This window comes from Carassius gibelio, chromosome B18, assembly GCF_023724105.1.
Source record: "Carassius gibelio isolate Cgi1373 ecotype wild population from Czech Republic chromosome B18, carGib1.2-hapl.c, whole genome shotgun sequence".
In the NCBI taxonomy this organism is placed as follows: Eukaryota; Metazoa; Chordata; class Actinopteri; order Cypriniformes; family Cyprinidae; genus Carassius; species Carassius gibelio.
Genome location: NC_068413.1, coordinates 15,988,348 through 15,990,355, shown reverse-complemented (window position 1 = coordinate 15,990,355; position 2,008 = coordinate 15,988,348). Strand labels below are relative to the sequence as shown.

General features: G+C 33.8%; 1 non-coding gene across 1 annotated transcript; it reads left to right on the top strand.

Annotated features, from left to right (window-relative positions):
- Positions 1–758: 758 nt before the first annotated feature.
- Positions 759–831, top strand: trnar-ccg (transfer RNA arginine (anticodon CCG)). Its single transcript has one exon. It is a non-coding gene; the product is annotated as a tRNA-Arg (tRNA).
- The last annotated feature ends 1,177 nt before the right edge of the window (positions 832–2,008 follow it).

Genomic DNA, 2,008 nt, shown 5'->3' with positions numbered 1-2,008 from the left:
CACCAGGCTGTAAACGTTTTTTTTCTGCTGTAAAGTTGGGGATTTTAACATGGGGGGGTCAATTGGACTGACTCCCTTTTGCAGCCAGTCTCAAGCGGCCGGTCGATGAATTACAGTTTTAGTCACTTCCTTGTTGGCTTCACGAGAGAGAGTCATGGAGAGAGCGGGAGGTTGGCGCTCGTATTGTATGATTGGTTATCACGTCACACGTGATCTAAAACGGTTACGCTTTTCTCCAAAGAAGGCTGGTACCTCCCCATAAAAATATATCTGATTTATACGCTGATTCTTGACGTATATGATTCTTGACAAGCTCGATCTATTTAAGGTATTGATAAAATAATAATAAAAAAAAAAAACTTCAGTGTCTGCCTGTTTTTATTGGAATACATTTTGTATTAAATATTTTTCCCTGACATCTCGGCAGTTTAAGTACTTTGCAAATTTTGTATATTGTTTAACCATCAGATTTTGTTGTTAATGCAATAACGTTACTAAACTTTTTTTTTTATCATATTTACTCGTATTCTTTAAATTGTTCAAAGATATATTATGTAATGATGATAATAGTAAACACCCAAGACGTGTTTTCTGGTCACTGGTTCTCGCGATATCACACGATAGCATCTCACAAACCCAAATGTTCACAAAAAAATATCAATTTACTGTCCCAATAATACTGCTTTTTATATGTAAAGTTACCCATATTTACTTCTCCATATTTCAAAATAATATGTTTTTACTCTATATCTTGTGTTGACCCAGTGGCCTAATGGATAAGGCATCAGCCTCCGGAGCTGGGGATTGTGGGTTCGAGTCCCATCTGGGTCGTCTCGATAAGTTGTTTTTTTTGCACCGTACTTTCAGATCAAATGCATACTACATTAATTTGCTGGTATTTCATTCGTGACGGAATCCGTTTTTGTTCGCTCATATTAATGCACTAATTTGATTTTTTTCTATTTACTTAAGCTTCTCCCTTTGAAAGACTTAGGGTCTTTTGACTGCTTTTATTTTGGATTTGCATTCTCAAAGACTCATAATACAAGTAATAATATTCAATCGAGACATAATTGGGAAAACATTGGTGAAAACCCCACACAAAGAGACAGTGTTTTTTGTCTTAACGATCATTCACGAATGAACTAAATTAACTGACTAAATGACATATAATTTAGTATATGACTTTTATATATCATAAGTTTTTATATACTCAAAGTCGACTTTATGTTTTTTTTTAAATTATGTCTATAGGCTTTTAAAAAATTGGTGTGAGAGATGTGGGTGTGTTGTTCAATATGTAGATGCTAATTTTATTGAACACAGAGCATTCTGCGGATATATTTAACTACACAGAATACTGCTGATGAAAATTATATATTAGGGGTGACCCCGAAAAGTCAACGATTCATGCTTTTATTGGAGGAGCCTGATTCGGTATGGGGGTAAATTGATGCCAAAACCATTGAAAATGGAAAGACTAAAAGCACTGCACTGTTTGTAGATTGTGTCACATTTGTTTTCAGAATTCTGACACTATTGTTTCGCTGTTGTGACAATATAATGCCATAATCATTGAAAACGAAGAGACTATTAGTCAAAAATGAATATAATAATTTGTAAACACAAAACAAGATCTACAAATAAATGTAAAATCTGCAAATGTAAAACCCAATCTGTAAATAGATTCCAAATCTGCAAACAAACTCCTCATGATCCGCAAATGTAAAACAAGATCTACAAATAGATAAAAAAATCCACAAACAGACTCTTCATGATTCACAAATAGAAATCAGTGACTTGTACTTGACAACCAGAATTTGAATGAATGCAAAGTGATTTGTCTGCGCATAAGGTTCATTAATTGTTTATAGATTGTGTTGCATTTGTTTTCAGAATTTTGGCACAGCTGTTTCACTGTTTTTTCCATTAAAAACTCTACAAATGCCCTCCTCACAATTTGCAAACAAACACGGTCTAACTTGTATTTTCAAACAACTGTAAAAAG